We start from the raw sequence: 9885 nt of genomic DNA on the forward strand, positions 1-9885 counted from the left end.
GCTGGGAAAGCAGAGGCTAGCGGGGCGTCGCTAATGCGCAGGCTCAAAGCAAAGTTATGCCATCCTGACTGAACTCTTCCTGCTGACTGGAGAAGCAAAAGGAGGTGGAATTCAGAGAAAACCGGAAAGATCTGTTTCTTTTAATACAAAGTAAGCGAGAAAAGGACCCCGACAAAACCACCAATGATAGAAATTAATATCAGTAGAGCACTCTCACACTTCTATCTTCAGTTCTAGCGGAGTAGACTAGAAGGTATTATTGCTACTTTACAGATGAGGAGGTTGAGATGTGGCTACTAAAAAGCTGCAGAGGCAGAGTTTGCTGCACATTCATTGGAGAAACACTGGAATTGGAGAAACGCCGTTAAGTAAAAAGTAGGGGAAGGAAGAAAGTTGAAATGGTGAATTAGGGTATTACCGGCTGACGGTGTAACCTCGTAAGCCTTGAAAAGCTGACAAGAATTGAGAATATTCGCAGTTTGTAACTAATCGTGTTATACCTACCATTGACTGAAACAAAATTTTCTGTTTATTTCTTACAGTCTCCCCAGTTATTTTAAGGTATTAACCTCCTTTTATAGCAGGCGTAGAGGACTTTTGTGTGTTCGTCTGCCAACCACTTGGCTTTTGGGGAGAGACAGAATCAAGAAGTACAGATCTTCCTCCACTTAGGGTAGAGTTATGTGCAGATAAAGCCATGTTAAGTCGAAAATACATTAATACACCTAACCTAAGAATGTCATGGCTTAGCCCAGCCTGCCTTAAACTTTGCTCAGAACACCTACATTAGCCTGCAGTTGTGCAAAGTCATCCAACACAAAGACTACTTTATAATAAAGTGTTAAATATTACGTATAATTTACTGAATATTGTCCTGAATGTGAAAAGCTGAATAGATGTATGGGTACAGAACGGTTGTATCAATTGTTTGGTGGTGGTTTAGTCACTTAGTCGTGCCCAAATCTTGTGACCCCATGGACAGTAGCCAGCCAAACTCATCTGTCTGTGGGATTACCCAGGCAAGAAAACTGGAGTGGATTGCCATTTCTTTTTCCAGGGGTTTTCCTGACCCAGGAATCAAACCCAGGTTTTCCTGCATTTCAGGTGGACTCCTGGATGGCCAAGGGAGCTGTGGTTGCCACCAGTATTCGACATGACCATGGAGTATCGGACTACATATCCATTGCCTGGGAAAAAGATCAAAACTCATAAGTATGGTTTCTACATATTGCTTTCAAGCCATGGAAAAACTGAAAGTGGAACCATTGTAGTCCAGGACCATCTGTAGTTAAAAGCAGGATTCTGACTGAGCCCAGATTCTGATTCTGCCCTTTAATTGTTCTGTGACCTTCACCAATGTAGCCTATATATTTCACTTTTACTCATCTGCAAAATAGCAATGATAAACTTACTGATTATGAGAAAAACAGTTTAGCACATGTCAAATGCTTGGAACAGGGCCTGGCTTGGAATTGGGCACTAGTATTCACGTATTACTGTTGTTTTCTTTGCTTTAGTAATAGGCAATGTAACTCCTACACAGGCTCCATTCCACTTCTGTCTCCTCTCAAGTGTGTTTCCCTAACAGTGATAGTCTCAATTTATACCACTTGTAATAGGTGTACTCAATTAATTACTTGTATTACTTGTGAGAGCTTCTTGTGTCCTAAGAATAATTCAAGAGCTGGGATAAACAGGGTGGACAATCTCCTGACCCTTAAAAAAATGTATATTCTCTTTGGAGGAGATAAACAATTAAAACATACACAAATAAAACAGTTCCACATACTAAATGTTATCTGAGGAGTCTGTTTTAATAGGGCTAGGTGCTGGAAGAGGTCACTATGTAGAGGTGACATCTGAGTTAAGTAAATCATTCATGATGAGAAAGATCAGCCAGAATATCATCTGCAGGAGAGAAAAAGTCTTTCAAGAAGAAGGACCCATGTGAAGCAAGACTGAGGTAAGGAAGAGCTTGACATTGTTTGGAGACAGAAATTGTGAAGAAGGGAATTGAACAGATCTTATATCTACACATTCAGATAGCTGACTGAGTTTTTAAAAGGGGCAAGACAATTGCAGGATATAGGTCCTTTAAGTTCTTTAACAACACAGTTCATGTTTATAGCTTTGCAACAGAACTCTTAGCTACTAAATATATCATTTAAATCTTTGGGTCATTTTAGTGGGCATTTGGTAATTTCTCTTTCTTGTCAGAAAGGATATAGGCCTTTACTGAAATAGTCTGTCCTTTCCTGGAAAACAACTTGGTGGTAGAAAAAGAATGGACTTTGACTTCAGATAATCTTCAGATCAAATGGACTCTAGGTGAATTAATAATCCTTCTGAGCTTCAGCTTCTGTGTCTTTAGGTTGGAAACAATTGCTTTGTGTTAAGTGGTCTGAATGAAAGCCTCTGACATGTTTTTGACATAATAGCTATTCAAATTGTTAGTTTCCTTCCTTTTTTGATTTGGCAAGGCTTTGCATGAAACTGCCCCAATACGCCATGTCTGATCGCTATTCTGAGATTGCTGCTTCAATACTTTGCCTATGCTTACCTACCTTTCCCCTGTGCACCTTCCACTTTTGTGTCATTTCCATCATTCCTTCCTTCTTTACTATTACAGGATTGTAATTTTAGCACTTGAGCATTTGCCTTTTATTGGAGTCAATCCAAAGGTGTATAAGCCATTTCCACCCCCATCCACATACCATAATAAAATATATTTACTTCATAACCTTGTTTTTAGTAAGAAATTTTTGAAATGCCCAAGGAATATATTTGTTTGCTTTCAGGGGGGAAATTCCTTTGTAATTTGAGAAGAGATTCAGATAATGTTGTACATTCTGCTCCTTAAAAAGAATCAGTTTGAGTCAGTATTTTGACCTAGATGATCCATCTAAATATAACCTGGTTTTCAACAAAATCTTTCAGTATAGATGTTCTCTCCTCTTTATTGGACATCTGTTGCTTTGTCTGATCAGCATTCTTCTGTTTCTTGGTAAAGTGCCTTTTCCTGACCCTACGTGATTCTGGTGTTATTGTTAAAAGCAGGCATGGGTGTGATCAGGCCCTGCTAATTGTGGAACCCCATCCGCTCTCTCCTCCTTGACTGTACACCCAGGCAGGGCCAAAAAAGTTCCTCTATCAGTCTTGAACATGTGAACTCTGAGAGACAGTAGGTCTTTCCTTCTCTAGGATTATAAATACTAAGGTTCATGAAAGTCTAGAACTATGAAGGGCCATCTTGCCACCACAGGGAGAGAACCTGTTTGAAGATATTCTCTAGAAGAGAGAGAAAAGTAGATCCTTTATGTAGAAGTAGCTTGTACCAATTTTTGGACTTACCAGTTGTGAGTCAATACATTTGACTTGGTCTTTTGTTAAATGTGTCCAAAAGAATACTGACCACATATACTTCTATTAGAAGTGTATAAAGATAGCCATGTTGTATTAACCTTTATAGCACCCACTGAGACTGGTGGAGTACCTTGTGAAGAAGTGGACGAAAGGCCTATTTCATAGCACATCTGGTGAAAGAAACCAATGGGCAGATCTCAGAATAAACAAATGGAAACTTACACTTTATTTACTGTATAATATAATACATCTGCTATGCAATCTGCCTATATAAAAATTGGTTTTCTATAAATTATCATGGAAAGAAATAATGCAAAGTGTTAAGATGATTATTTCTACATAATGGGATTTGGGGAAAATTTTTTTTTCCTTTTGAATTTTTTTCTTTGAATTTCCCAAATCTTCTGTAAGGCATGTGAGTAGCTTTTATGATCAGAAAGAGTTAAAAGCAATATATTTTCTTGTTCTGACACATTTTACTATTTCTTTATTTAAAGGAATTTTGCCTTTCAAACATTTTATCAGAGATATTTGTTTTGCTGTTTTTCAAGATTCAAACAGGAAGCTACATGATCAACATCTTAAAAGATGTTATGCCTTGACAACTACTATAGTGTGAATGTTTGTGTCTTGCCAGATTTATATGTTGAAATCCTAATCCCCAAAGTTGATAGTGGTTGAAGGTGGGGCCTTTGGGAGATGAGGTGAGGGTGGCACCCTCCTGAATGAAATTAGTGCCCTTATTACAGAGGTCCCACAAAGCTCCCTGGTTCCTTCAACCATGTGAGGATACTACAAGAACTCTGCAACTTGAAGGAGATGGTGGCACAACCATCAGGGTGGCATGGTGGCCATGGTGGCACAATGATCTCAGGCTTCCAGTCTCCTGAACTATGAAAAATAAATTTCTGTTGTTTATAAGCCACCCAGTCTGCAGTATTTTGGTTATAGCAGCTTGAATGGATTAAGACAACAACAGTTGAACACTAATAAGTCACATGTAGTATATGCTTTCCTTCCATATTTTTTTACTTCATGTAATAAAAACCTTGAGCTTATCAAGTTTTGTTCTCGTTTCTGTTGAATAATTGAAAGAGTTTCTGCTTCCATTATTATCGTTCACTATGCCAGGAATCTATCTCTTTTGTTATTATTAGGCTCTTCTATATGTTCAGAGGAATTAAGTCTTGAGCTTGTCATAAATACAACAAAATGAGGGGGAAGAGATGCAGGGGACCTGTTGATTTTCAGTACACTCAGACTACTGTAATACATGGGTAATCCTAGGCCAAAGAAAATTATGCATATGGCTCTGTCTCAGGCATGTGACTGAAGTCCTCTGACTCATTCTCTTCTACAAAAATAAGATTCATAGTCGTTGATAAAAATCTGTAGGAAAATGCTTCTGGCTTTAAAGATTGAGGAGTGTGTGCAAACCAAGGAATGTGGGCAAGCCACTAGAAGCTGGAATAGGCAAGAAAATGGATTTTCCTCTAGAGCCTCCTTTCCAAAATGAAAGTGGCCTTGGGGACATACTTTAGATTTCTTACCTCCAAAACAACTTACAAAACTGTAAGATAATAAATTTTATGTTGCTTTGAGCCATTAAGTTTGTAATAATTTGTTAACAGCAGCAATAGGAAACTAACATAGATTGCCAGATAAAATACAGAATACTAAGTTACAATTGAATTTCAAATACACAATAGTTTTTTGGGTTTTTGTTTGTTTATTATGAAAAGGGAAAAGTGAAAGTCATGTCTGACTCTTTGCAACCCCATGGACTGTATAGCCTGCCAGGCTCCTCTCTCCATGGAATTCTCCAGGCAAGAATAATGGAGTGGGTAGCCATTCCATTTTCCAGGGAATCATTTCGACTCAAGGATCGAACCTGGATTTTTCACATTGCAGGCAGATTTTTTTTACCATCTGAACCACCAGGGAAGTGAAGTGAAGTCACTCAGTCGTGTCCGACTCTTTGTGACCCCATGGACTGTAGCCTACCAGGCTTCTCCGTCCATGGGATTCTCCGGGCAAGAATACTGGAGTGGGTTACCATTTCCTTCTCCAGGGGATCTTCCCGACCCAGGGATCGAACCTGGGTCTCCTGCATTGGGGGCAGATGCTTTAACCTCTGAGCCACCAGGGAAGCCCATGTCCAATTTGTTTTCCAAATATTTGTATAGGGCATACTTATACTGAAAAAAAAATTCTTTATTGTGTATCTGAAATCCAAATGTAACTGGGAATCCTATATTTTTAAACAAAATCTGGCTACCCTAAACTATTATAGTTTGCCTTATTTATTCACATATGTATTAATTTCTATCTCTAGTTTTATATGCCAAGTTTTCTTAAAGGAAGATGCTTACGTTCATCATAAGCTATATTGTTATGGGGAGTCATAGTATTCACAAAGCAATTTTTACCTGAATATTTTTCATTGCTGTGTGAAGATACATAGTTGCTGTTGTTGTTCAGTCTCCAAGTCCTGTCCAACTCTTTGCAATCCTATGGACTGCAGCACCCCAGGCTCCTCTGTCCTCTTCCTGGAGTTTTCTCAACTTCATGTTCATTGAGTCAATGACGCTATCTAATGATCTCATTCAAGCACATAGCTAAAAGTATTGGTTTAGAGCTAGAACAAATAATTTCACAATTTGTATGGAAAAACAAAAAACCTCGAATAGCCAAAGTGATCTTGAGAAAGAAGAATGGAACTGGAGGAATCAACCTACCTGACTTCAGGCTCTACTACAAAGCCACAGTTATCAAGACAGTATGGTACTGGCACAAAGACAGAAATATAGATCAATGGAATAAAATAGAAAGCCCAGGGATAAATCCACGCACATATGGACACCTTATCTTTGACAAAGGAGGCAAGAATATACAATGGATTAAAGACAATCTCTTTAACAAGTGGTGCTGGGAAATCTGGTCAACCACTTGTAAAAGAATGAAACTAGACCACTTTCTAACACCATACACAAAAATAAACTCAAAATGGATTAAAGATCTAAACGTAAGACCAGAAACTATAAAACTCCTAGAGGAGAACATAGGCAAAACACTCTCTGACATACATCACAGCAGGATCCTCTATGACCCACCTCCCAGAATATTGGAAATAAAAGCAAAAATAAACAAATTGGACCTGATTAACCTTAAAAGCTTCTGCACATCAAAGAAATCTATTAGCAAGGTGAAAAGACAGCCGTCAGAATGGGAGAAAATAATAGCAAATGAAGCAACTGACAAACAACTAATCTCAAAAATATACAAGCAACTCCTCCAGCTCAACTCCAGAAAAATAAATGACCCAATCAAAAAATGGGCCAAAGAACTAAATAGACATTTCTCCAAAGAAGATATACAGATGGCTAACAAACACATGAAAAGATGCTCAACATCACTCATTATCAGAGAAATGCAAATCAAAACCACTATGAGGTACCATTTCACACCAATCAGAATGGCTGTGATCCAAAAGTCTACAAATAATAAATGCTGGAGAGGGTGTGGAGAAAAGGGAACCCTCTTACACTGTTGGTGGGAATGCAAACTAGTACAGCCACTATGGAGAACAGTGTGGAGATTCCTTAAAAAACTGGAAATAGAACTGTCTTATGATCCAGCAATCCCACTGCTGGGCATACACACTGAGGAAACCAGAATTGAAAGAGACACGTGTACCCCAATGTTCATCGCAGCACTGTTTATAATAGCCAGGACATGGAAGCAACCTAGATGCCCATCAGCAGATGAATGGATAAGAAAGCAGTGGTACATATACACAATGGAGTATTACTCAGCCATTAAAAAGAATACATTTGAATCAGTTCTAATGAGGTGGATGAAACTGGAGCCTATTATACAGAGTGAAGTAAGCCAGAAGGAAAAACATAAATACAGTATACTAATGCATATATATGGAATTTAGAAAGATGGTAACAATAACCCGGTGTACGAGACAGCAAAAGAGACACTGATGTATAGAACAGTCTTATGGACTCTGTGGGAGAGGGAGAGGGTGGGAAGATTTGGGAGAATGACATTGAAACATGTAAAATATCATGTAAGAAACGAGTTGCCAGTCCAGGTTCGATGCACGATACTGGATGCTTGGGGCTAGTGCACTGGGACGACCCAGAGGGATGGTATGGGGAGGGAGGAGGGAGGAGGGTTCAGGATGGGGAACACATGTATACCTGTGGTGGATTCATTTTGATATTTGGCAAAACTAATACAATTATGTAAAGTTTAAAAATAAAATTAAAAAAAATAAGTAAAAGTATTGGTTAGCAAAGGCTCTTTTTTGTATGTTTGTAGGAAGGAAAGTTATGACCAACCTAGATAGCATATTAAAAAGCAGAGACATTACTTTGCCAACAAAGGTCCATCTAGTCAAGGCTCTTGTTTTACCAGTGGTCATGTATGGATGTGAGAGTTGGACTGTGAAGAAAGCTGAGTGTTGAAGAATTGATGCTTTTGAACTGTGGTGTTGGAGAAGACTCTTGCGAGTCCCTTGGACTGCAAGGAGATCTAACCAGTCCTTTCTAAAGGAGATCGGTCCTGGGTGTTCATTGGAAGGACTGATGCTGAAAGCACTTTGGCCACCTCATGCAAAGAGTTGACTCGTTGGAAAAGACCCCAATGCTGGGAGGGATTGGGGGCAAGAGGAGAAGGGGACGACAGAGGATGAGGTGGCTGGATGGCATCACCGACTCTATGGACATGACTTTGAGTAAACTCTGGGAGTTGGTGATGGACAGGGAGGCCTGGCATGCTGTGATTCATGGGGTCGCAAAGAGTCGGACACACTGAGTGACTGAACTGAACTCAACTGAGAAACTTCTTCTCTGGGTACAATAGGAAAGCCTACAGATAGTATCTCATAATTTTAAAACTATAATGGGTCTGATCATTAAGTATAGGACTTGGAAAGTCAAATGATTTGCAGGTTATAAGTGAGTGAAGCTGGTCAGTTTGGGACTTAGGAAGTGATGGGGACTATGGTGACCTACACGGGACATGCCCTATCTAAATGTATCAAAAAATCATTAAAACTTTCTGAGAGCAAAACAAAACATGGGCTCTTAGTTTGCTTAGTCTCCCTCTCATAGTCTCCATCACCCTAGTCCATCCAAATAAGCTCTTATTCTAAGTAAATATAGTATATTTGCCAAGTAGATGCAGCCTTCTGAGCAGTTCTTTATTCCCTTTCAGCCAGATTGCTGGTCCCAAGCTCCACCTATATAAATTCCAGAACATCTACTGAGAAGATTTCATCTTTAAAAACCATCAAAATTCTTGTAACTTCTAAATGTGATCCACTGACTGGAGCATCAGTATCACCAGGGTGGCAGTTGACAATCCAAATTCTCAGGCCCCACTGCAGACTTACTGAATCAGAATCTTTGCAGAAGAGGCCCTGCAGTCTGTTGTAACAACTTCTCTAAGTGATTCCTACACGCACTAAAGTCAGAGAAGCCCTGATCTAAATGTCCTAGGGAAAAAAGGTACATCTGATTCTGGCACATAGCCCTGGGATTCCCAGTCTGTTTTGTGCAAAATGTGCCTGCAGGCGTCATCCACTCCCCTCTCCCCAGGGGACACTGCTAATGGAGGGCTTACAGATTTCTGGAGTGAGGTAGAGACAGAGAAGGTTTTATGGACCTCTTACTATTGGTGCCAGCAAAGTTGTGACTTCCTTAGGATGATTTCCAACTTGCTCTTTACTCAGGAGAACTTTAAGCCACAATCTAAACCTGAGCTGTTTTAACAGCATGAATTTTTAAAAACTTAATAGACACTGTTAAGAACACAGCAAGACTGAGTGGAAAATACAGAGTTCCTATATATCTCCCCTCTGAGTATACATACAACTTCCCCCACCGTCAACATCCCCTATCAGTGTGCTATATTTATTACAGATGAGGAATCTACATCAGTATCACCAAAAGTTCATAATTTATTTTATGGTTCACTTTTAACGTGCATTTTGTGGGTTTTCACAAATGTATAATGATATGTATGGGCTTCCCTGGTAGCTCAGCTGTCAAAGAGTCCGCCTGCAACGCAGGAGACCCCGGTTCGATTCCTGGGTCAGGAAGATCCTCTGGAGAAGGGATAGGCTACCCACTCCAGTATTCTTGGGCTTCCCTGGTGGCTCAGCTGGTAAACAATCCACCTGCAATCCAGGAGACCTGGATTCGATCCCTGGGTTAGGAAGATGCCCCGGAGAAGGGAATAGCTACTCACTCCAGTATTCTGGCCTGGAGGATTCCATAGGATATATGCCATAGGGTCACAGAGTGTCAGATAAGGACATGTATCCACTATTACCATATCATACAAAATAATTTTACTGCCCTAAAAGTTATTTGTGATCTGCCTAGTCATCTAGTCATCCTTCCTTCTCCCCTAATCCCTGGAAACAACTGATCTTTTTACTGACTCTTTTTTGCCTTTTCCAGAATGTCATATGATTAGAATCATACAGAATTTAGCCTTTCCAGG

General features: G+C 39.6%; 1 long non-coding RNA gene and 1 other non-coding gene across 2 annotated transcripts; one reads left to right on the forward strand and one right to left on the reverse strand.

Annotated features, from left to right (window-relative positions):
* The first annotated feature begins 2 nt into the window (after positions 1-2).
* On the forward strand, positions 3-1793 carry LOC113893978. The gene is made up of 2 exons (XR_003511419.1): positions 3-150; positions 1105-1793. It is a non-coding gene; the product is annotated as an uncharacterized LOC113893978 (long non-coding RNA).
* Positions 1794-5440: 3647 nt separating this feature from the next.
* TRNAW-CCA lies at positions 5441-5512 on the reverse strand. The gene has a single exon. It is a non-coding gene; the product is annotated as a tRNA-Trp (tRNA).
* Positions 5513-9885: the final 4373 nt, after the last annotated feature.

This window comes from Bos indicus x Bos taurus, chromosome 6 (assembly GCF_003369695.1).
Source record: "Bos indicus x Bos taurus breed Angus x Brahman F1 hybrid chromosome 6, Bos_hybrid_MaternalHap_v2.0, whole genome shotgun sequence".
NCBI classification, from domain to species: domain Eukaryota; kingdom Metazoa; phylum Chordata; class Mammalia; order Artiodactyla; family Bovidae; genus Bos; species Bos indicus x Bos taurus.